Source organism: Myzus persicae, unplaced genomic scaffold (assembly GCF_001856785.1).
Source record: "Myzus persicae strain clone G006 unplaced genomic scaffold, MPER_G0061.0, whole genome shotgun sequence".
Taxonomy (NCBI): domain Eukaryota; kingdom Metazoa; phylum Arthropoda; class Insecta; order Hemiptera; family Aphididae; genus Myzus; species Myzus persicae.
The window spans coordinates 181392-209062 of record NW_019103957.1 but is presented as its reverse complement, the minus strand read 5'-3'; positions in this window follow the sequence as shown (position 1 = coordinate 209062).

Sequence of the window (27671 nt, the reverse complement as noted above, 5' to 3'; positions counted from 1 at the left end):
AATAAATAGTTATTATAGTTATTATATTTGGACATGACTGTCTGCATCACATTATGTGTTTTTTTAAATTTAGGCTTTAAAAGCTATTTTATATAAATTTAAAATTAAGTAACAGCTATTAAAGGTAAAGTGGTATGACTGACGTTAATATTATACTAAAAAATACTCTTTCAATGTTGACAAAAAAAACAATTGATAATATTTTAACTGGAGCAACGATAGATAGATCGATTATAAAAAATAGTCGGGTAATACAGATATTATTCAGGTTATTTCTAAATGACGAGCTGTCAAATCAACAGTTTTTAAAAAATAAGTAATACATTTTGCATACACATTATTTGGATTCCCGAATGGGTAGTAAGAGTATTAGAATAAAATTACAGTGGGTAATAGGTATGATATAATATGCTAAGTGTATTACTGACGCTTGTAGAATCAAAATTAATCGTCCAATTTTGACGATTCGAGGAAGGTTTAGATAACACATTTAAGTAGTTATTTTAGGGAGGCTTACCCACTATTAATAATAATATTAAAATCATAACAGCATGTTTTCATTTATTTAAAATAGCAATTGGTTCACGTTTAAAAAATAAGTTACTTATTACTATCCGCCACAGGTGGATTACCTATCTCGGATTCACTTATCCCCGGTCAACGCCGATTAATACAGCTAGTAAATTATAAAAATAAAGATAATTCAGTTCAAGTACAAATTGATATATACACTCAGATTTTTTTCTTCAAATTGAGAGTTATTATTTATAAAAATAAATAGAATTAAAAAACATTGGACAAAACCCTCTTAAAATTCATATACTTACTACACATATTAAAATGTCTTAGTAGGATATATCTTTTATTTATTTAAGAAATAATATATACTTTGAAGCACATGTTTTTTTTAATAATGTGAAATTATAAGCCCAGTCTTAAGTCCTTTAATAAAAAAAAAACAGTCAAGTAGGTTACCACTTTGCTAGTAGGTGTCGAGTGTACCTACCTCGTTATTAAGTAGACATTGTGATGTATTAAATTGAAATTTAATGATAAATCATTATATATACGATATTACGAATAAAAACTTTCAGGAAGAAGACGGTCTAATTTTTCTTATTAACATTTTATCAGATGTTTTTCACAGTAAACATGCAAGAGTCGACACACTAATAACATTTCAGTATTTTTTTGTATTTCCTGATTTCACTGAAAAGTACAGAGATGTTCACTTTTACCTTCTAAAATTACTAACTAGATATAATTTGTTACCAGAAACCTTCCTCAAAATTGATAATCAGATCATTTTTTTCATTAAATAGTATCCCCCCCCCCCAAAAAAAAAAACAGCTCTATGTAAAATAAATATATTCTTTGATTTGCTGAAAATCTAAGTTATTGAGTTCTCCAACAAACCATTTATACTTTTTATGGAACAATCATAAGTAATTTCATATTTTATGAATAATAACACGCACATCAAAATATCAAACAAAGCATAGAATTAATTAAAATGTTTTAATAATTGTTATGGTTTCGAATTAAAATATATTTAACTTAATATTTCCTATTATATTATAATGCTGTTAATTGCAGATGAAAAACTCATTATTTTTTATTTTACCATTTATGTAAAATCTAAAAATACACATTATGAAGTTGACATTTTTTTTCAATTAATATTGAACGTGTACCATTCATATACTGTGTATTAAAATATTACATCATATATTACCACGTACCTAAGCAATGCATACTTAAAAGCTAAAAATAATTGTTGTAAAGTTGGTGACTTTCCGTATTCACCAATTATAATAATGGCAGTATAATATTGGAATTTTTAATACAAATATTTTTCAAATAAAATAACACTGGGCAAACCATGTTAAGGGTATTTTAAAATAATTTATGTAAACCACGAGGGACTTAACAGTGTAAAATATATTTATTTTGAATAAGTATTTATTTAAAAACCAAAGAAAAGAAAACTCAATTAATCCAAGAACGAAAATAGTTCCTGAAAACATGATTATATTATGGTAAAAAATATGTAGTTAGTTTATGAAATAATAATAAAATATAATACATTCAAAGGAAAAATCACAATAATTTTGTATTCTCAAGTAATAAAGTCCATTGATTTTTTTCTTAATATTGCAAAAGAGAGATTTTATTTCAATTACAAATAAAATTAATCAACGCCTACAACAATTTAAAATATACATACATTAATATTAATATTTAATCACATATGTAAATAAATAAAATAAAATAATAAAATAAATAAAATTTCAAATGATTAATTTCGGTATTTTCGTTGAACATAAGGATGATAGTTTAAAAAAAAAAATTTTTTTATTATGTGTATTTTTTTATAAAATATACTATTGGTAGAAAATCATTTACATACTGTTACACCATTTTAACAGTAAAAACAATTTTTCTCAACTAATAGGAGTAATAGTAGGTACCAATTTGTTCAAGTTTATAGTTATAATAAATCTTTGTCTATTCATTCCACTTGGGATTATGGTTCCTTACGCATATAATGTTTATAAATTATAATATAAATTTATCTTAAGCTTCCCTAAAAACCATTGTCTTTTAAAATAAAAAACAAAGTACATGTATAATAAAAAATGTATAAACAAGTAATATCCAATGGCCCACATTTGGGTCGCGTGATCCTTAGAATTGGGTCGCAAGTCACGACATACTTTTAATAATTAAAAAAAAAGTTAAGACTTATTTCATTCAATTTTGCGATGAAATTAATGTGAATGAAATGATTGTAATATTAAATGAATTGAAAATTGGTGCTGTTTTATACACATTTACACATATAAAATACTATTTATCAATAAGCATTTTTAATTTTTTTTTTTTTTAAACAAACGCGTCTAAAAATATAATCTAATATAGGTGGACTAAAATTGATTGTGGGTCAAATATTTTAGAAATACACTGCGTTAGGCGATAGTCAATCAATATAGTGAAACTAGCTAAGTGTACATTTATTTAAATTTTTCCAAATGAAAAATCATGAGAGGTGTCATTTATCTATAATCTATTTATTTCTAATAATTCCACACCTATAATTATCTCCAATCAGCTCTATAATTCCCTCATTAGCTCAATGTGAATTTATAATCTTCTATAACTAATCAGTGTTCATTATATACTTAATTATTAATTTAGTATTAGTATTCTATTATTATAAATAACAAATTAACATATGTAACGGTACGATGTCCAATCTATGACAGTTTATCATTTTATTATTGAGTATAATATCTTAAATGATACCTCATTATTATTTTAACAATAATTAATATTTATGACTTATATCCTTATTTTATATGAATATTCAACTATTTCTTGAGCTATACTAACTTTTGGTTGAAAAAAATGTATAAAAAAAAAAATGACTAGTTTAATAATTAATAGTACAAGAAGTCGGAGTTGAGGTCTCATGTAGTAGTAAATGCATTAAGTATTACGCAATTGAAATAGTATATACTACTTTTAAATTTTAATATTTATAATTATATTTTTTTTTTAGTACAAAAATAAACATAAGTTAAATATAAAATTGTAATTATTATACATACATCACACTATCTTACAAATATTATATAGTATTAAAAAATGACGGTAATAGTCTTGTTTAAAGGTGCCCACGCATTTCATTCAATTCATTACATCATTGTACAAATTATATGCACCGTTAAAATTAATAGATATACTTAATTGTTGAAGAGATTTCTAAGTTTAAGAATGCGATGTCTGAACCAAGTTTTTTGAATACGATAATTAACGTGAGCTTACATCACAATCATAAACTATAAAGAACGTCCACAAATGTAGGTAGCGAGAAGATTGCCCAATACTTAGTCTGTTTAGTATCTCCGTTTATTCCTTTGCGACTTCGTATTTAAATAAATTATCATTCCGGTATAAATAATTAAATTGATGTAAAAGTGCTACTCAAAATATTAAATCAACATAAATCATAAAATGTGCTAAAATATGCGTACAAAAGTCAAACAAATTACGTATTTAAAATGCTGAAAGACTCAAATTCGTATCTCGCTTAGATCGTTTCAAAAATACCAAAGAGAATATCTAAATAGGTACTTATAGGTAGAAATATTATATTGAAATATAAATCAAAATAATGCATAATAATAGTATTTATGTTATGCATGAAGTTATGAGACATTTTGGATTTTGAGTATTCACTTTTCAAAACTTTTCAGAGTCAAGTTAATATGTTTTAAAAAGAGTCAAATATAATAGTGCTTCTAAGAACTATTACGTTTTTGCTTGGTGGATTAAATGACTACATAATAATTTAATCCATATAGACATTTTTTTTTATCTGAAAATAATGCGGTTATCCACTCCCGGGTAATGTAAACCATACTAATATCATGGGCGGAATAATATGGTCGGTCGACCGCGGTATAAGTTTAGCTGTCGCTGTCCTCTTCACATATTTTACCATGCGGTACTTCCGTCGTCCGTCAGTCAATCTGAAAAAACGAAAAGTCGTCACCGGCACATTCTTTTCCACATCAGCTGTGATCTTTAAACCACCTTAGATAAGTAGTCCACGAGTTGTACATAATATTATTTATTCATACAAATTGGTTTGCGCTACGACAAAATTCTAGAGGAACGATCATTTTGCTGTTAAATTTGCCAGCTTCATCATTTCCGGTCTTACGTTTACCAAGGATTACGGGCGACACGTCAAGTTAACTGTTTTAAGACACTTCACGTCATATCGCCTACATATTATTATTCACGGATTTCTCGTAAGGGGAGACAGCTGTACATGCATAAGCTTCAACTAAATAATCATAATTTATTGACGTGTATGTAAACACTATCGGCAGGGTAGATATGAATAAAGTGCTAGTATTGAAGGGGTGAGAGGACGATGGAATACAATTTTTTTTTAACCAGTTTCATTATCTATATTACATCTCTCACCGACAAACGTGACATTACAATATTACTCATGTAAGACTTTTCCAAGAAGTTCATGTCATCGTCTAGATCAAAATATCTCAATGTAATGAAATATTCGGAAAAAAATAACCTTTGATATTATTTACGAATTAATAATAGCTATTATGAATATTGCAGTGGTACTTTACTCCGGTAAATTAGTAATAATTGTTAAAGTAGTCATTATACCCTCTCCGGTCACACTCCTAATATACCAAGGATACTATGTACCTAAAATTATTATAGTGATGTAACTTACAACTGGAATATTCTTGTCAAACCAAACATAAACAGTGCATTTTGTATGCACAATACATAACTAAAACACTTTTATAATTACAATTATTATTATCCATAAATATATAAACAACTCATGTAATATTGTCAATATAATGTTGTGTACGCGATGCACATAAAAAACATTTAAGTTCACCGCTTCGCAGTCATCGACGCCCAATATAATCCTGTCTACGACGTGAGTACGCTTATGTCTAATACACACACGCGACATAGGAATTTAGATAGGTTCTATTTCCAACAAACCGATTGATCTTGTCTGAAGCAATAAGAATTCTAAAAACACATTTGAATTGGTCGTCATGGCTACTTGAAATCGACTATGGCACATTTTTTTGATTTTTTCTCCAAGACTTTAAGTACACCATTATTATTAAAATAACCATTCGGGATTTAGAGGGATAAAATCAAAAATATGGGAAAAATCGATTTCAAGTAGATACTAGATTTGTTGAGTGCGCGTGCGTACCTACCCAAGTTAGACAAATATGGTTTCTTTTTTGTTAAGCCTCGAGCCATCGCCAAACAATATTATAACATTCTCAATTCGGTTTCGATTAACCATCATCGGTTCGTTATTCCGGTCTGGTTAGCAAAACCTTTGCTGTGGTATGGCGTAAAATACGTAAATCTGCATTTCAGCACACCCGCAGTAGTTAAGCGTCGTGTACAAACATCGCTCGTCGTATGGCTCGCGGCAAGGCTCGTCGAGTTTCTGTGGCAAACGACGCAATAATAATAATAATATTATTATGTTGCACCATACGCTCGTGGACCGTGGTACCGGTTACCGTAATTCACGCCGTTCCGTGCCGCATATCATATTATTATTGATTTCGATTTCGTTCTGCCGCATCGTTGGAAATCGATTTTACAGTTCCAAGCTCCCGCGAGCCACATCCCATCGGAGCTCACTGTTAGGTGCGATAATATTATAATCTCAAGTTAAAAACACGTTAGGTGCCTATGATAAAAACTCGTCGTCAAGAACCTGTACGATTTAAACGTACGTATGAAATCAAATGGAAACAAAAGCCATTAAAACGGTCGTCTGTAAAAATATTTTAATCACCCCGTAGGTACATATTTACTTTATTCCCATAAATGTGTCATAACTGCGTTTACGATTGATGTAGTAGCCCCGATGGTTATAATTTAAAGTGTTGGTACATTGGTACCACAACTATTAAATTATTTTACCGATGACTCGGATTTCATCATGTACACAAAATATGTATTTTCTGAACGTAATAATATTTAACTCTGACGTTTTAGCAAAACCATTCATTTCAAACATAAATATTCTCAATAATTCCTGAAACTTTGCTATTAAATATCATAATAAATTTATATTTTTACGAGTTGTCTGATATAGAGTGATTCTTTTATAAACCAAGAAAGGTGAAAAAAATTGACGTCTTGATCAAGACTATTCAAAATAGTGTCGAATATATAAACTATACATTACGTAGGAATATTAATGTTGTCGAAAGGTGGAAGAAATGAAAATATATTAGACATAAACAAAATAGTTAGCAAAAAAGAATTTAATTGTTTATTTGTTTGTTCAAAATACTGTTAGTTATAAGTTAATATGAAAGTATAAGAAAAATATATTGATTTTTACTAATTTTGTCTTAAAAAGAAATTTCAAAAGTGACTAATATATTGTGTGACTTATTAGAGCAAAAAAAATATGGATTTTTTTTCTCACCAAAGTGGTTTTTACAATTTTAAATGTACTTGAAAGTTTCATCAATCTTTTTATCCATCCAACATTTTTCTATTTTTGGATGTTTTTTAGTTTTTTACGAATGGAAATAATCGTATATAAAACATTTGGTGTATTTACTTCATTTAATAATAGGGGGTTCTAATTTTAAACTAGCAGCTATATAGTCAGTGTTAAATTTTGATGTGACAAGAATTTTTAAAATAATATTTTGTGGTATCAGTATCGACAGTATCTCAATTTCTACTATAGAACCATATACCTAGTTTATAATGTAATTTCAAATTGGTATTAATCACTATAAATTCTTTGATTTTATATAATATAAACACAACTGTACAAATATTGTGTCACTAAACTTGTACGATGTATACCACTTACTAATAATATTATATAAACTGACAATTTTGAAAAGTTTACCATATATGAATGAAGGTGGTAGAACATGTGAAACTGAAACTGAAATCACATTATGTAGGTACCCGGTTGGTTATCGCCTAAATATACATAAAGTATAATTAAGGTTTATGACCAGATTATGAGAAAATAAAAATTTCAAAGACAATGATCATTAATTATAAAACGACTGCGAATCTACAATTCGATTATCTAAAGTGACTCTGTTAATATGGAATAATAATACAATTTTTAACTTTCTTAATCTAACCAATTCATAAGTATATGATTTAAATTACTTCAAAAACTTGACTCATAAATGGTATAAGTATATTTATAAAGGTTTTTTAAGGTTTTTCATTATTTATTATGTTTTGTGTATGATATCGTTAACAGTTTTAAATAGTACCTAGGTAGGCTGATGTCAATCAGAACTATTTTTACACAACAACAATTGTGAAATTATTCATTTTAAAATCAAGTATCATTATTTATATATATTATAAAATAAGTAATAGTTAGCGCGTGACCGTCGAAATAAGGAAGACAAATAGTACTATAATATTGACATACACAGCTAGGTAAACTTGATTGTAATTATGTTTGTAGAAATGTATTTAACCAGACTTTTTCTGGTAAGGAAGTGCTACAAAAATGTCTGATAGTCGTAATTATAGATTGTAAATTAAAAACGTAGACTATCATTTTTTTTCTTTGAGTGATTTATTAGGAATAAAAAAAAGTTTTAGTTTTACAAAGAAAAACAATAATTAAATTTTTCTTTATTAAACATATATTCTATATTCATTGATTGAAAACTGAAAAACACTTAATAATTTTATAATATTCATATAATAAACAAAAATCATGTGTCGGTTACTTAATTACTCTTAAGTCTTAATGTTTAGTTAAAATGCTAATCTAATATGTAATCTGGTAAATAAAAGGAATACATTTTTTGTATTCCCCTTAAAAGTAAAATAAATCAGACAAAATTTAGTTTTATAGTTATCGTATTGGTTAAGTTCTAAAAGTGACTACAAAGGAAAGGAACTCTATTCCCTACGAATTTGGTAATGTGTATAAACATCACTGGTACAAAATACAATATAACCGAACCAATAAGTATGAACTACAAATTATGTATTAATTACTAATAAGAATAAGTAAGGGTATAATAGCATAATACTAAATTTGAAACAATTCAGCTTCATTTAAATAAGAGTTATAAACATGCGAATCAATAAAATCTGGAGTCAACAAAAATATATACATAGGAAACGGTTATTAATAAATCATTTAAACAACAATTTATACTGATTAACGTTCTTCCGTGCTTACTTTAATATTACATCAATATTTAATTTATTGTAACCAATAAAAATATCATATAATTTCTTCATTTTTCTATTTTTCTCTATTCTTGGACCTTATACTACGTTGTTATGGCAGTATAATATTATGTTATTTGTTTATTAGTTGTCAGACCGTAACTGAATAAAATAAATAAATTTTTCGATAAAATATGTTATATTTTGGTTCCAAATAAAGTATATTTTTCTATGACAGAGTTTAATTATATATATAGTGGTTTGGTGAGGCGCGATCGAACACTCAATCTGCGACAATGCTCTGAGCGTAGTACCAGTCGTCATTGCTAGGACTCGGATGGGTGACCAACCGGGTTTTTAGCAACACATCCTTGCCACACATACACAAACACATGTTACATTCCATCCAAAAAATCTTAACGAAACCTTTACAAAGGACTCCCTACCGTATCACCCCACACCCAATAACCTATGTTGCCACGAGTTCCCCCTAAAAATTATATATATATGTCATAGACATTTATTTAAAGATAATGGTAATTTATAAACTTTATTCATAAACTTTAATTATATTTTTAAAATATAAGAACACATAAAAAATTAAAAACAATACCAGAAATATGTAAAATAAGTGTTTTTTATTTAGTGTTGTTAAGCCTACAATATAGTTTGTTCTAAAACAAATAATAACTTTATTTCATTTAAGCAAAGTGTAATAAAATATAGTTATTCAAAAAGGTTAAAGCATATATACACGTAGGTAGTGATTTTATGTCTATGAAATAAATTATGAGGATTATCAGCGGAATAAGTTTGAGTCTCCAAAAAAAAAAACTATTTGTTTAAAAGTAGACAGTAATCCCGCATCACCACTACGACTTATTTTAAAACATATTTCATATTTCATTATTTTACTAAAATATTACTAGAAATATATTTCAAAAAGTAAAAACTATATTAATAATTCCTTTAAAAGTTGGTTAAAAATATAGATGTCTAAGCTTCACTATAAATAGATCATACCATAACACGTATATACGGATAACGCAGTAAGAATATTTAAAAAAAAGAAATCGTTTTAAGACATTCGAACAAAACATAAAATAATTATTATTAATATGTTTTTTAAGTTGCACAAAAGAACAAATTGTCAATGGACAGTAGTAAACAAAACTGTTCAAATGAATTCGATCGCAATATTATATTCTTCTTCCAGCATCTAAGGAATTTTTTTCAAATCCTATTGTATACATTATATTATTATTACGAAGTCAAACAACAAAAGTTAATAAAAATTTTAAAAAAACTTTGTTGATAAAGAAGGCTCACTTTTTCGTTTTTATTGTATTATCTGAAAAGGTCTTCATAATCTCTGTGATAATTGTCATAATATTATATATTATTAATATTTTTCCATTCCTTTTGTCTTTATCGCGACTCCCACGGAATCGCGTCCGTAAATCCGTCTAAAAACTTTATTATGATGTAATAATATATTAATAATGAACTGACCCCGTGCCCGAGATGATAATATTACCTACTTACGGCACCGCATCGCTCCGTCTATAAAGGAATACTGCAGAGCGCACCTCTAAAAAGTCTCTGTTTCTCGAGATTCTAACGAATAATATACACACGAATATTCGAGCAACCGTTAGGTCAGGCAAATATATCATTTCTGATTTATTTAAATACTCGTGTATTTGGCGAATATTTAATAATAATACGATACAGCTGGTATAATATTACTTCTGACTCGTGTCCACTTTAGGAAATGCCGAAAGTGGCTGCGAATAACGTCGCCAAATATTCGTACAAGACGTACAACAGCTATGTTCCCACCACCCCACACAAGTCTTGTCAACCGATGGTGAATATTTGTCAAATACAAGGGTCGTGGGGATTTGGCTTTACATATATTATACCTGCCTCAGACAGGTAACTTTGCATGTACGTAAATAAGTCGTCGTTTTTTTTCACTGACCTGTGTTTTCGTCTCGCGGTGGCGATGTTTTGTACCAACAATATCGTGACAATGGCCGTTCAAGCCCTCGACATAATAATAATATCGTCTTGGTCGGTCACTCCTCCTCCGGCGGCGAGGACTCCACCACCGTCGCCTCGACCAAAGAGCAATCGCGACGTCGAGCACGACGGTTGTCCGACAACTGTAATATGATTATAGCGGACACTCGCGAACCGAAGTCGTCCCAAGGCGACGGTCTATCGCCGACAATAAATCGTGTCGAATGAGAGGACGACTCGACGGTCCCACGGCGGCGTGGTACACGACTGCTGCAACAGCAGTGAGAGAAGACGGACGATCGGTCGGGCACACTCAAATCGCGGGGAGAATTCGGTCGCGGCCGACACGCACACGCGAAAAAAAAACTCAACCAGACCGAAATCGAAAAATTATTCGAATTACGAAAACTCGAACTAGCGCGGGCTCGAGATCACGATGATGTATTACAAGCGATACGATGAATTCAATTTTTATTGAAATTAAATCGGTTGAAAAAACGACGCGAAATCGGAACCGAAATCGACGCGATCGGAGGCGGAGAGCGAAAACCGTGCGAGCGTGCCGGTGGGCGATATTCACTATGGTTTTGAACGGTCGCGAGAATTGCGCCAAAGCCCCGCGCGGGGGCCCTGCGTGTCGTGGACCCGACGCAAGCGTGAACGCTACCGCCGCGAAGAACAGCGGCGGCGGCGGCGGCGGCGGCGTGTGTCGTGCCGTGTGTGACGGCCGACCACTTATGGCGAACCGTCTGTGCGATGTCGTATATTATTGTTATCATTTTTTTTTTTTAATTATTTTATTTTATAGGCACCCACCGCTGGCACCAGGATGTTTGAAATTCAACTCATTGAAAACCACATCAGTAATATTGTAATTGTGACACGATTTGTACAAATTTGTAACCACAATCCCAAAATTTGTTCAACCTCTACTATATAAAATAGTACGATTGTATGGCACGCGCGTGGACTTTTATTTCTGTGGGCTTTTTTCCATTAGATTTTTTTTCTGGACTTTTTTCCGCCTACAGAGTATACGTCCAATAACTGTCCTTAATATAGAGATTCACTCCGAGCAGTGTAATGTAGACGACAATATATAATATGCTACCTAGATAACTACCTGTATAATATGTATATTAAATAGGAGTTGCAGGATGGCGACGGAAAAGGACCTCAATGCCATTACCACGTAAATTTCCTCATTCCCCGTCTTTCAGGAACACCGACATCCTGCCACTAGCCCCACGACGTTACGGTTCGCATTAGGAGGTTAATGTTTTTTCCAAACAAAACAAAATACATAAAATGATGAATATATATATATATATATATTGTGTATATTTACATAAAAATAAATAATGACACGTGCAGCATGTTATACGCTTGTCGATCCCGGCACGCGCTCGTCGAAAGGGGAAACTAACAGATTGACATAGGTATTGGTTTTTCCGTTGCAGTTGTTGACAAATGATTTCAGCGATGTACTTGATTGCATCTTTTCAGTGTGCAGAAATTATGATAGCAAAATACATAAGCCGTCATCCAGCAGCTTGTAGCTTTTGCAAAAATAAATCATCTCCGGTCCAACGTCGAAGAGCTCAATAGTGAAGAATTATACAGCAGAGCACATGCGATATTGTAGTGCAAATGCACTATTAAGTAGTATTAATACAACCAGTCTCAAATGCCTACATTAAATATTTATTAGGTATGCATAGTTTATCGGTTTCAAAATTAAAAAACTTAGCTTATTTTTTTAGCCCCCTCCACTGGAACATGCTCATTACCCCACTGTGCTCCATTATCTCATTGAAAAATAAATGAACAAACATTATGTACTTACCCAAATCGATGTTGCATTGACTAGTAACTATAAGCATCAATATCGGCATTCAATATAAATAAGTATAATAGTATTACCTATAAGTAGGTTTATACCGGCTATGATATTATAGGTACAATATTTATATTGGTAAAATAATACATAATCAGATATAATAAAGTATAAGCTTTTTTATTTTCATTTTTCATTTTTTTTTTTTTTTGTGTCAAATGGCAATTGAAAATAAACCAATGATCATGCTATAATTTACTATTTAATCTTATTTAATATAAGGTAGGTAATTTGTAGGTACAGAAATTGCATAAATGCGGTAATATTATACATAGTTATAATATTATTTAAAGAAATAAACCACAAATACTTAATCCACTAGGAGAAACCCAACAACCAGACCTCCAATCAAATATCATCAAAACTTCGTAAAGGAAATAGATTGAAACAAATTAATATAAACACTAATTAGCGATTTTAATGTAAAATATATTTAAATAACAATTTAAACTAGAACTAATAGCCTAGGAGCCGATGTTATATTAAATATGATACAAAAATAAATACATATATTATGAGCAATAGGTACATTATTGAATTAATAAATTAAATTATAAATTATAAGTTGTATTATACATCATTAAAAATATCATTAGAAAAATATACAGAGATATTATTACCAAGCGTCTATTACTTATTAATTAATATTTATGATTGAATAAACAATAGACCCATACTCTAAAAATACGTAGAGTAGCAGATTACATATTTTTAAATAAGATGTCATTTAGATTATGGGGTTATATTTTTTTTCTGTATACAATAATACATGCGTTATATTAATTATATATTAATATTTCTAATTCAAACATGTTACAAAAATACAATGAAATAATATACTCAATAAGTGAGTCTTAAATGTTATCTGCTCATTACGATTGAAAGAATTTTTTAACACTATCGTATAAAATGTATGTTAAACACACGAAAGTTTTCTGCTACATTTTGTAAGTAATAATAATTGCATTTCGTATAAACTTGAAACGATGTAAAGTAAGTAATAACTTTGTTGGAAGTATGCGATAGGTATTGATATGATGTTTTAAATACCAAGTTTGAACAAACACATAACTCCTGAAAGGTATTCATTGATATAATAACAGATATATCTATATTAGATTGTTATACAATTTCAAATTTGGTTTCTGATTATTTTATAAATATTTATATAACACTTTTGTGCACTTAACCATCGATATATTATGCATATAAAGTAAGAATTATAATTTAAAAGTTATAATAGTAAAGAAAAATTATTATTATTTTTAAATAAATAAACACATCTCATTGCAAAATACAAAGTTTAAATTATAAATTTGATATTTTTTGTCATATAAATCGTATGATGGTTATAAGACTGAAAATATTATTTTTACTCGAGAAACTATGTGTCAAAATACTCAAACTCAAATTTTGGATTTACTTACATTATTTCCCAAAAACGATTTATATTTTAGCCCAGTATTTTTTTGACTAGGTACCTATCTAAAATGTGGAGTAGTGGACTACCCTAACCTAACCATGTGGCACTTCATGAGCGATGTGCTCATCTAAAATTAAGATACTTAATTAGTATAAAATAGACAATTCTACAACTACATTCTTAAATATCCCCGCATTTCAAGTCTGTACCTAAATAAATGGATAATATTTATTAAAATACAGATACATGTCGTTGTCATACATAAACATTTCATAAGATTTAGAATTCCAATCAATACGTACTCTGTCAACATCCTGAAATATATTTCTTCAATTATCGTTGGACGATTCGATTGCCAGTAGGTAATCGTAAACTGATATTCCACACTGAAAATTGTATGAAATTCCAGATTTAATCATTTTTACCAAAACCAAGAACTAAACACATCTGTTGGTTGTAAAACGTTAACTCAAATTTTGTAAAACTTACCATTAGGTACCGTTTTCTTTATGGTTTTTTACGTTTTAGGTAATATAGTTAGTTGTATGATTATAGTATAAAAACAATAGTGATGTTGTTTAAATTTTTCAGTATCATTCTTTAATTTACTGCAGTTAATAAACAAAAAGTATTGAAAATATTATTTTATTTTAATTTTATTATCAGCACGTGTTAAAACTTGTATTTTTTTTAAGCCAATGCTCAATACCTTTGATCTGAAACCACCAACACCAGATTAAACTGAACGAAGAACTGCAAACTTCTTAAAAAATTTATCGATTTAGGTAATTGTTTTTTGTGATGCATGTTATATGATTATACGAAAATTAATTAATATACTACGATTTATGCAATAATTGTGTTATACATGTAGTATTACATATCCTTGTTTTTCATTCTTATTAAATTGGAGATTAAATATGACAAAGTTTTAAAAAAATTTATTTTTTTAACCTTTAACTTATTACATGTCTAATCAGTACATTTATTTTGCACAAAAACAACTGACATTAATGAATAAAAGATAAAACACAGTAATTGTATGCATTGAATAGTACCAGCATTAAAAATCATATGTATTGTTATTTTTAAATAATCATATTAAATAATTATTGATGAATTAGTGCTTACAACTGAACAAACACACACTACAACAAATAGATAATTGGAAAAAATTAACCAAGTTTTATTAGTATTCATCAAAAATTTGTCTATTTATTTATTAGGTGATTTATTTTGTATAAAATGAGTTAACATGAAATAATGAACATTAATTGTATTAGTTACGTGTGACTGAATAAAATTGGGTCTATAGCAATAATTATAAAGTTTCACATAAAGTTATAATGATTTTATTATTCTTGTATACTAGATACTTTTTAATATATTGACAAAATAATCACGAAATTATTTTTGATATTCTTGCTTGTTTTTTCTGTAACTGGATTTACTTGGGCAACAATAATCAACGCGTGTCCAACAATAACATGTCCAAACAGTGTAAATGTAAAACGCTGTGAGAACGGAGCCAATGCAAATTGTTGTTCTACAAATGGCACTAATACCAACAATGGCAGATGGGGACCGCAGACTGAACGATCTGCACCAGTTATAGTAAATCAACCTAACAAAGGTAGGAGGCCCAGCTAACTCAAAGCAAGCAGCCAGTAAAAGCAAAACGAAAAGTGTGTCCAGGATGCTGTGTCCAAATGCTAATAAAATATTTTGTTTTCGAGTAAATATTGTAATGTATTAATTTTATAGTTTTTTAGTGCATTACATAAAATAATTAATTTTTTGTTTTATATTTGTGTGTAATTAATTGTCATTGTCAGTGTATAGGCTTGTTTAGTTGCTTAATAATTCACATTTAATTGAAGCAAAACGCAATGAAACATGTAGATAAGTATAAATAACATTTGGAACAGTTCAGCAAATGTCATAAAATGTGTGGCAGTTAATACTGTTTGTGAGAAGATAGGAATAAGTCAGTATCCAACAGGACAAGGATAAGTGGTGGTGTCATGATAGTAACAGTATTGGTTCATTTGTGTTCATCGTAATTTCCGTAAGTTGACCTACCTATTAAATATTTTTTGCTTTTATTAAATGTAAGTCAATTATATAGTTTCGTATAGTCGTTAGTTCATCAACTGTCGTAGTGCCATAACAATATTTGGGTTTGCAATGTGATAAATGTGTAAGATTTTCATTATTCAGATGTTTCAATAAGGAAAATGAAATGTCAGCGATGTCGTGATGGCACGCGTAGAACATTTTTTAGAACTAATTTTCTATACCCATCGGGGTATCTTCTTATCAAATCGGTACTGATCTTAGTTTGTTTTTCTCTTATTCCAGTTGAACTTATTATCATACGTTAAAATAATCAATTGTAATTTTATTTAAAACTACTTATTTACAAGTAACTGTAATTTTTAAAATAGGTTTAAATAGACCCACTTAATTATAGCTAGTAGAATAATGAAACTAAGATTATTTTTCGTTACCTACTAGTTTGAATACTCCGTTGTGGCACTGCACTCAATCTCTCTCATTCAGATTTCAGACTATAGGAATTGCATAAAAACTGAACATAATAAAAATGTCGACATAATGTTTCCAAAAATACTTAGAAAGGTAATTAGGTAGGTAAATATATACTTCAAAATTAAGGTGGAATAAACATTTGTTTAGAACAAATCTTAAAAAACATGTTTTGTATATATATACATAATAATTTTACTTCATTTAAATGAAACTGCCCTTTTGTAGTCTCTTCATATTGAGAGGACGTGTCCATTAACGACTGGCGGTTTTAACTTTTTTGGTTTTTTTCTCAAATGGTACAAAGTAACAACAATTTCATCATAATTTAATTTTTTTATAATCTAGTACCTAATATATGAATAATCACAATTTTCGAAAACAGAATATGTTTCTGCATTTAAGTTGGGTTCGGAAATAGTTACAGATCTAAGTTTTGTGCGAATAGGGTGCAGGTAAATAAAAAAACCTAGTCCAAGTTAGGTCCTTATTGAAAATCGATTTTGGATTTTACAAGTGATGGAAGTGTCCAAATTTTAGAATTGTGGTTACAAATTGGTGAAAAATGTATAACAATTTCTGATGTGGTTTTCGAGTTTAATTGCAAACATCCGGGTGCCAGGGTCACACACCTACCCCTCGTTGTATTGTATTATGACGATATTAATGTTTTATCGCCAAAAATAATATAAGAACGATTAAAGGTACCTAGGTTTTTAATGTGTCAATATAATGTTTATATACTAATATAATATTATTGTTGTATATGTACTAATGTAATTTTAATTAAATTTTAAATATTCGTTTTAAACATACTTAATATAACATAGGCATTTTACAGAAAAAAATTTTTTGTCCCCCTTTTTGTCATTATGGTTTGTAGATATTTAATTTTTTTAGCGCCGACATATATTGACATTTTTAAAAAAGTGAATTTTGTTCGATACTTCTGATTATGAGATTCAAATAATTCTGTATGTTGTTGATATATTTAAATTAAAAACCAAAAAAAAAAACATATGACAAAAATAAACAGTAATACAATAATAAAATACGTCCCTTAACAAATAAATAAAAATGTATTAGTCTAGATGAGTAAATATATCACTCTGTGTAAATGACCTGTGAAATATTAAAATCTCCATACAGTGGATATTATTTAGAGTGATTTAACAAGCATAGTCACCCGTTTTATTTCTTCAATAAGGCAGTTATTCAAAATCCGATCTTTGGATTTTTTTTATATACTTAAAGATTGTGCTTTCGAATACTTGAGATTTTTTGTACTACATACTTAAGGATTGTCTGCAGATATATAAATTACTCTTTTTCAAATAACTACCTCCCCCCCCCCATTTACATGTTGGGTGAACAGAATGGTAAATTACGCTGCACATCGCAGGGCTTATGATATTATAGTATAATATTGGATGTGAGACGAATAAAGTGTTCTTTAAAAGGTATTTAGTTGGAAACATTCTGTGTCGTCAACTAGTGGTGATTTCAATGAAGCTGGGATGACCCAGAGTAAACCTTAACCAGCCCGTCGTATTTTTTAAAAAATTTTTTTATCTATTCAAAAGAGAAGATAAAACTATAATTTTCGTTTTTATGTAAATCAAAAAAAAGTTATTATATATGCAAAATATTTTTTCTGTTCTTTTTTGGGGAGGTGGTGACTCAAGTTTGGGTTCAGTCTTCAGTGTCGAAGTGCAAAACACAAGAACGGAGTTGAGACCCAACAGTCCGTGAGTTTCTCCGGTTTCATAACGAATTAAGTGTAATATTTTTTTTGCCTGCTCCGTGGTTGTTGTAGGGCAGTAATCACGAGGGATCAAAAAAGATTTTTCACCAGTGACTATGTTTTTATCTCGGAAATTGAGTTTTGTGAAAAACGTCATCCACGGTACACCGTGCGTAAGTAACATCGTAGCTATAGCTATAATAATTAGGCGTATTATTACACCGGCTGCATGCGCGATGTTTGTGGAAGAAAAATGAGATTTATCTTTGTCGCCTTGTTTGTTTCCCTTCTTAAACATATTATAAAAATGTGTTTTTTTTTCAATATAACACAATTCTAGTAGGTAACCATGATTTATGTACTTAATATATTATAGATTTTAAAGTCATGGCATTGATAAAAAATAATCAAAATTCTCTTTGTTCAGTAGTACGACCAGTACGTCAGTATTTGCAGGTTAGGTTAGATAAGTTTAGATAAGGTGACGCCTGGGAAACCCAAAGATTCAGAGTGGAGATAGAAATCGGAGGAACACTAGAACCTGACAACATCATGGATCATATGCTAGAGGACAGTCAGTCACACATGGGACACCATCGGTAGATTCGTAATACAAAAGATAACGGATGAAAAAATCTGCTAAAATCTGTAAGCTGAAGGCCAAAATATAGGGCTGGTTAGAGACCGCCACGTATGTAAATACCTTACAAGTTGTAATTTACAATAATGCTTACAAAAATTGTATGTTAATATAAGATGGGGATCGGGGGATTAAATTACTAACGTCAGAACCACCCCCGGTTCTCGATTTCAAAATACGAAAAAAAAAGTTAGATGAGGTTAGCTTGACAGTATAAATCGAAATTTGTTTAAAATCTCGAATACCTATATTATAATATATTTATAAGATCAAAAATAATTTTTTTAATTACTCGGTATCGATGAAACGTGAATATATAATATTATAATCAGTTGGAAAATGACCATGCCTTCTCAGAAGTAAAAAGTTTTTACTACCTATTTCAATATGACACCATGCGTAGAGTGAACCTATGCAGTGTGCCTACACTAGAACAGTCGGGCAACACAATAGGTGGACAGATGTCCAGATCCGAACCATTGAAAGGAAAAAACTGCACTGCCAAAAATGTTTAACTCTAATGCCGGGTTCAAACACAGATTTTATTTTTTATTTTATATTCCACCGTCTTTGGTAAAAACAATTATTTTTTTGCATATTTTCTAACCATAATTAATCGTCTCTGTGTAAACCAAGTGTATAATAAATTTAAAAGTTCACACCAATTGATATTTAATTTATCTTTAGGATGTATAAGATATTTTTTTTCAAATCATTCGGCCCTCCCCCCTAAACTTCACCTTAGAAATTAACTATCAACCCTTGCACTATTAATTTGTTTACGTGAATTGGATATTTTTAATTTTTATTTTTTACATAGATACAATAATATAATGTATTTTAAAAACAATAACTTGTATTACTGAATGTGAAGAGATAAGAATATATACACCTTTAAAATGTGTTCAGATGTTAGGTAACTTTCAGTTTTTAATTAAAAATATTGCCTAACTAGCTTTTGCGACATCAATGTCCAAAATATAATTCGAATTCAAAAATATCATTATTGATGTTATAGACGTAAATAAAAGTTGATACAGTTGCAGTTAATAAAACAGTAGCACTAACGTGAAAGTATATAAGAACATAAGAAATTCTCCAAATTTATTTTCGGATAAACATATTTTCTTTACTCGTCTTGACCATTTTTATACGGGGCTTAAACGAATCGGTTGGGTGCTCTTAATCTTAAAAAATATAAAATAGCTTTAATAAACGAGGTTTTTTTTTGTGGATAGGACATAGGTATATAAAGTAAATGAATTACCTACTTCGGATACAATATAGCCCGTATAAATTGGTTCCATTTCGAAGTTTCGAACAATAAAACCACATAAACGTACAGGACACATGGACGTTTTGGGATGAGGTGGTTTGAACAGCATTATTGAGTAATAATATTCTTGAACGTTTACAAATCACCGAAACGAATAAACCCAAACATATAGTTTGATCACAACAAAGTGAAAATGTACGATTTATAGCTCAAATGTAATATTCAATAGGTATATAGGTACACGATATTAAACATGGAATGATTGATTCAATATTTGTTAAGGAACAAAATTAATATGAAATAAAAACGTCTCGAGTGTGTATTTTTCGGGATACCTATAAGTGAAATGTATTATACTTTTGAGATATTAAATATTGTTACCATGTTATAGTCAGCGGAAGACTGGGTTTTGGGGTGAAAATAACAAAACAAAAAAAATACTATTGCATTTCATTTTATTGCCACATAGGAATTTATTTATGTGGCGGATTTTTGTTGTGTAGTACGATGAAAAAATACTATTCGTAACCTGGAAACCCGTTAGGAATGAAAAACGTGTGTAATGTACACCTGCAATATAAACAAAAAGAGATTTAATACATAACAAAGTAGACTAAACTGCCCGTTTATTACATTAAATACTATTCGCATTGGAAAATATTATTTTATAAACAAACAGTGGGTACAATAAAATACTTATATCACTTATTAGTATATTACCTTTTTATGATTCCCAAGACCGTTTACGTTGGTAATTTGAATATACGTTTTGATAACATCTTGAAATAATTAATTTGATTAAATTTGATCATAAAGTATTAATTGTACTTGTAATTATTATCATTGCTGAACATATTATAAGATCAATATTTATAATGTGTAATATATTTTGAAAGTTTGCTATAGCACGTCATTATGTTTCATATTTTTATTGTATGGTTTTTAAGCATTATATACCTAATAGTAATGAGCGCAGCACGCACTCATATTGTACCCGTAATACTTTTCTTTATTATAGCGTGATTTCGTATTATATTATACATTATTATTGTGTAAAATATATCAATTAAAACAGTCCAAGTTGATTGTTCGATCAAGATTATAAACTGACTATAAATATTATAAGAACTTACAAAGGCGCGTTTTATTCACTATATTGGCGATATTCGTGTACATTGTTATTATATAGGTCCTAAGACCCATTATTCTTTACGCTTAACGGTCTCATTGATCCGAGCATCAATATTGAGAGACCAATAATATTGATAACCTAAAATATGTATTCTTTATACCGCCTATTCAGGCTTTATAGTTACTTTGAATTATTAGTTACTATAAAGCGAAATATTATCATTATTATTATTATTATTAATAATAACCATAAACTTATGCGTCTTCATATTTTGTACTCTCGATCCAACGTTTACCCTTCAACGCTTATTATCAAAGGGATTTTGTTGTTGAGCTTAAAACTTCCAGTGCAAAAAAAATTTTATATTAATTATTATTACAGTAAAAATGTATCACAATACATCACTGTATTATAACGACCAAATTAGCGAAACGAGAGATTTTTGTATCCACCTAGACTTTTTTGTAAGTGGTTAATTTTTTTTATACAATAGCTATATTAATATTTTCAAGTGTTTTTTTATTGAACATCATATATGTATAATAAATCATATTAATTGTTCATGAAGTACTTATGAGTAGGTACTGAACAATAGTATTTTTCCCGTCAATCAGTATTTTACAAAGGTTTTAATGTTTTTTTAGAAGGTTTTTATTTTTTTAGCATTTTAAGGTTTATTTTTATCTCCCATAGTATATACTCTTTATCATTATTTAATAAAAATGTATTTATAGATCTAACAAGTATATTGGTTATCGGTGTATGTTTTTCAATAGGTATGTTTACTTTCCCTCAAAAATAAATACAAATAACATGTAATAAATAAAATACTTTGATTTTAGGGTAGTTGAGTAGTATGGTATCCATAACTAAATAACAAATAACTTCTTCAGTCCTTTATACTTACATATTTTCCAGTTTATACATTTTAACCTAATGAATTGTACCTATTCAAATATATTCATATTATATTAGTACACACGCATTTATCATACCTATATTATTGGTAGAGTTATTCTCCACGTATAGTACTATATATTGTGGGGAAAAATAGATGTGTCATTGGAAAGGTATGGTAGAGAAAATGTACACAAAAAATGATGTACATTAATGATGATGTAAAGGCAGGTAAAATACGAAAATAGGAATACACCAGTCATTTGCCATCTGCCCATTAAAATAAAATGTAAAACACTAACCGGACGAAGTTGGGTAGCATAAAATGTAAAAAGCAGTAACCAATTTGTATAATTAAAGATTATAACTATAGTTAATTTTGTTTGTCGTTTAAATAATATCAAAAGGCAATGCCCGCATGTTTGTAGCTTATAAACTCAAAAACTAAAATACAAAATAAGCCTTTTTTTCTCTCATAAAACGTTCATACGAATAAAAGGAATTAAGGAGTAGAAGCTCAAACGCTGATACTGAACTGTGTGTGTGATAAGAAATTCAAAATTTAAGAGCATGTCAATTTTACAGTATAAATAATTTTACTGTCAAATTTCAACCAATTTACTACGTACTAGTCATTATATTAATGTGATGATTCACAAGATTGACAATTTATAAAATAAGCGTAAATGCTAATTCTATATATTCAATTTACTATTACCATTTATTTAGACAGGGTACATATAATATCAGTTTATTAAAGAATAAAGTAAACATTTTTACCTATTAGAGTTGTCATTGAAGAAGTCAATATGTTTTCATGAATTTCCAGTAGTTAACATTCTGTTAATCAGAGCAAAATAATTGTAATTCTATCTTTAGGAATTTGTATAGAATGTATATGTATTAATTTATATACTATTATAATATGTAAGTGACTAACGTTGTACTCAATTGAATTATTTGTCATAATATATAAATATTTTATTTTAAATTTTAAAATAATGTTAGTAAAGATAAATTGTTGACTGACAATAGAGTCTTGGGGCGATCGTTTTGATCACATCCAGCAATAGTGAGTAAAAAAAAGAAGATATCAGATCATTATCCACATGACCACATATTATGTTCGGTTTGCTCTTGACGCTTCGTTGCCTATAATTACGAGTCAATCAACTCATCGCTTATAGACTTATATCAACAAATAAACTATGTGCAAAAGTTAGATACTCAATAGTTTAAGTAGGTAAGGCAGATACCACTATCAAGAAAATGAAAAAAAAAATAATTTCAAAACCAAAAATTACTGAATAATACGTAGAAATACTCCTTCATTTTCATTCTGAACTGATCACTTAATGTAACGAATACGATTTGAACTTTGAAATGAAACTCTACACCTAACTAATCAGTATAATATTAGAATACGTTCAATTTTTTATGAAAATTTAAAAAAAAATATATTATTAGGTATTTATATTCATGGTTTACCAATATTAAAACAAACAAAAAGGCAAAAATTTACTTAATAGAAAAATTTGAATGTTTTTCAAATAACATTTAAAACAACTTTATTCATACTAAGTTTAAAACTAAGCTTTGAATAAAATCGATTGTTTAATTTAATTTTCAGCAAATATACTAAAAATAAATAATCAAAATAACACCGGTAAGTACTACTTTGCATAAAAGTTTATATTACCAACTCATAAACAAATATTATAATAGGTTGCATTTATACTTTGAAGAACTTCAAAGCAGCGTTTCCAAATCTTTTTGATATTCTTTTAACCCATAAAATAGTTCTAGATGTATTGTTATACTGTAAATCGTAATAGGTTCTAGTATAATATTTATATTGTATAATTTTATATTTGTATCTTTTGATATTATAACAATATGATTGGGATCCATCAAACACATTTCGTGACCCATTTTTTGGAGATAACTACTCTAGTGTAAATTAGTAGTACCTATTATTTAATACATGCATTCTTAACAGATAATTACAATCTATAACAAATAAAAACCAGTTAAACATTAAACGTTGAACTTCGGTGATTAAAAAAATGTATTAAACATTTTTGATTTCATATAAGTGTTGTTCTTATGAATACCCAGTAATGACAAATGAATACCTTATTATTATAAGTATTGAAATAATGAAGAGATAGAAAATAAGTGTTTAAATAATTAATATCAATACAATATTTCATGATTTCATGGAAACTCGCCATTATACATTTTATTCTTCGAATGTAAAATATAAATATAAATAACTATACAAATTATTGTTTACATTCAATATTTTTCTTAAAATAATAAATTGTTGAGCCCGTTCGAATTGCAATTACTTTTTTTTAAGAAGTGGAGCTCCGAGTAAGTAATTAAAACATGAAAATTGTATTGTTTTGTAATAAATACTAATAATTAGTACAAACGTTATTTTAATTTTTAACAGTCAATGACAAAATAGTAGTTTATTTTTATTTTTATTGTCGAAATATTTAAAATGTCTTGGTACATGCCTAATGCCTAATGCCAATATAGTACGAAAACTAGTAAAAAGTAATTATCGATACTTCGATACGTTTATCACAGCAGTGATTTATTCATCATTTTCAAAAAATGAAAGGCCATACAATGTGTGGAAGGTGGAGGCGAAAAAACAAATATATATAATTTGTTTTTAAATTTTTTCGCACTTCATGGTTTGTATAATATTATATACCATACTATATTGCCACCAGAGACACTCTTTGGAAAAAAAGTTTCTTTTCGATTGTTTTATCCTTGTGTCTCTTATAGTAGATAACTGGAAAATGTGATGAGAATAATAAAATACTTTTAACTTAACTTAAAAGAATAGAGAAATCATTATCAAATCAAATCATTTAATTTCCTTACTGTCTATTATAAACCGTTATCTATACAATAAACAAATGTGTTCAACGATGATGGATTATAATAACATATACAACAGGTCACAGTCTTGAATTTTGTTGGAATGGCCATAATGTCACGGACAACTAATATTGTCACATATTGTAGAGGGTTTGAGGAGACTCAGATTTTGTTTGTACAATCGTGCCCCCCTCCCCCCCCTCACAGTGCAAAAATATACTGGTACTCTTAAGTTATTTTTAAATAATGATTATTTCTATTCTCCTTAAATAAATAACAATTTATTTTACATATTAGTGTACATAAAAAAATATTGGAATTTGTGGAGGTTTATATTTTTAAATAGTGTCACGGTCAAGCTGAAATTATAGAAAAAAAGACACCAAAATACATTATTTATACAGTAAAAGTCTACGAACCGAAGAGTTTAATATAGACTGCGTGCAAAGAAAAACAAATTATCGATTTGTTGGTTTCCTTGTTCATCAATATTCGATAAGTCTGCATTATTATATCGACGACGGTATTCAACCGCATCCACCAAACGGTACACACATTATAAATTAAATAATACATTTATTATATGTGAACAAATCCATCGTATCTATCGTACATTATCTTAATCAGCATAGGATAATGAACCTTCGTGTACCTACTTAAATTAATAACATTATGTGTTTCGTTACAATTTAACTATTGTGTAGGCATTATAGTTCTGTATGGACAGCCGGTGTAGTTTGTGCAACAAAGCGTGCATCAATTTTTCATCATAATATTATTTACGATCCGCCTGCGGGATACGAAAATGGAGAAAATTATAATATTCACTATATTTTAGATTGGTATACTACCGAAAATATAATAATATGGTAAACGGTAATGAACCACATAATAGTTATGGTTTAAACACCACTACGAAAATGTACGTACCTACGAGGCGACAGTATAGATTATATTTACATTACGATTAAGGTTATCATATTATGTTGTTCAATACTTTTCGATTCGAAAAGCACCTGTAGATCATGTGCACCTATATTGATTTAATCACGAGTCAAATACGATTATAGTTTATATTTGAAAGGAATGCGAATTGGACACACAACACTTACCCACCAGTATCTGATGAAGAGAGAAGACCCACCTGTATGTCCCAGTTGTCACACACCTCAAACATATTATAACATAATGTCTCTCGTATGAAAAGGATAAAAAGGTAGTAGGAGTACCAGACATCCTCACTGAAGCTCTCCATCCAGACAACATAAATAACACAATGACATTTATAATTAAGACTAATTTAATTAATAATTTGTAACTACTACGCTAATATTAATGTATTTTAAGACAATAGAATGTAAACCAGTAAAATTGATGCAGCCCAATGGCCTTAGTCCTTAGAAGCCACGACTATAAAGAAAAAATTAAATAAAAAAAAAAATGATATTATATTAAATGCATATTTTTTTTTATGTGCCCAAAGTATGACTACCAGGTTATTCCTTTAATCATAATATCATTAATGTCTTACTACTTATATCAACTATCATAAATATCATAAATAAACCTTGGTAGATTATGTATTTGAAATAAAAGTTTAAAAATATAAATAATTTTTTTTATTGATTAAAAAGTAAAAGGATTAAATATTTCATCTTTTTCCAATTATTGTTTGCACGGATAGAGATGTATTTTTCTGATTTATAACCATAATGCCCATTACCTGCACCATATCTGGTCATACTTGCACACGTAAGAATACAAATTTCAATGCTGGAATTAAATATTTTATATTATTACAGTTTTTACCGTTTTTATGCTAGATAAATAGTTTAGAAGTAATGATAATGATATCTTTATAACAAATGTCGTCCTATAAGCTACAGGCCAACATAATATCCAAACAAAAAAAATAACAAACATGTGAATAAGTGTTACCAAGCCATGTGTTTATGACTTATTTTAGAGAAGACTATATGCTCCGCTGCTTTCCCAACACTCAAATTAGAGCTTTTGGATCCTTTAGATATTCGCGCTCAATGACTTACTTATATTTACATTACTCCTCAAACAAACTCTCTCCCGTGTTCCCTCCTTACTATTATTTTGTTTATTCAACATTCAGACTACCAACTCAGCCCGTGAAACCATTTAGTCTTTTATGTGTTTTTAATAGTAATTATTCCAACGAGGTTTGGTTTTAAATACATTTTAAAGATCTTGCAATTTGACATTAGTTTTAGACAAATAATCCAATTTTTAAACTCATCCGTCATTATTTTCCTCTATTTTAGAATCATCGTGCCCTATATGAAAATATATAAAACCATGCTTCGCCTAAAATATTGATTTTTTCATTAGATTTTATTGGATATCTGCCCAAGACACATCACTACGTTTTAAACATTTTGCTTTAG